General features: G+C 28.7%; 1 protein-coding gene across 2 annotated transcripts in view; it reads right to left on the reverse strand.

The window, feature by feature from the left end:
• LOC106882609 (transmembrane protein 229B) overlaps positions 1-886 on the reverse strand; it is an 89,797-nt gene that overhangs the window by 79,538 nt on the left and 9,373 nt on the right. The window lies entirely within an intron of this gene.

Raw genomic sequence — 886 nt, forward strand, 5'->3', positions numbered from 1 at the left:
TATAAATATGTGTGTATAATGCATAAAGGGTGATTCAAAAGTCGCCGTACATAAGAACAGTTTATTTTTTTAGAAGGAACAGTTTTTGTTTTATTTAACTGTTTCTTATAAAAAAATAATTTTTTCCTTTATAAGGTGACTTTTGAATCACCCTGTATATATATGTATATACACACACACGTGTTATATATATATAGGTATGTGTATGTCTGCATATGTTTTTGTATATATATATATATATATATGGTGTATAACATACATATATAAGTATGGTGAGACAAACAGAAAAAATTGAGCAACTATAAGTATGTATAATATTATTGATATTTAGCTGAAACAACAGAGTGACTCAAAGTCCAACAGTTTCGTACATTGACACTTATCAAATTTATCACTACATGAAACTCTCGGACCAAGAGTCACTCTGTTGTTTCCGATCAATATTAATAAAATTATACATGCACGTATACATTTATATATATATGTGTGTGTGTGTGTGAGTATATACATATGTGTGAGTATGTACAGGTGTGTGTGGGTATATATGTTCATATATATGTATGTGTGTGTCTGCGTGTACGTTTATATATGTGTATGTATTACATAAGTACGTATACATTTATATATCGAGATATTATAGATATTTAAACATGCATTTGTGTATTCTCTCGCAATGCATGCGTGAGGGATTTGTTTTCAAACGTATTCTGTTACTTGTTTAAGTCACTTGACTGCGGCCATGCCAGAGCACCGCCTATTTTACATACATACACACACACATATATATTGTTATTTACACCACCTGTCCTCGTCTGTTGTTATTTTTTGTATATTCTCCCATATATATATATATATATATATATATATATATATATATATATATATA

The sequence above is a fragment of the Octopus bimaculoides genome, chromosome 11, assembly GCF_001194135.2.
Source record: "Octopus bimaculoides isolate UCB-OBI-ISO-001 chromosome 11, ASM119413v2, whole genome shotgun sequence".
NCBI lineage: Eukaryota > Metazoa > Mollusca > Cephalopoda > Octopoda > Octopodidae > Octopus > Octopus bimaculoides.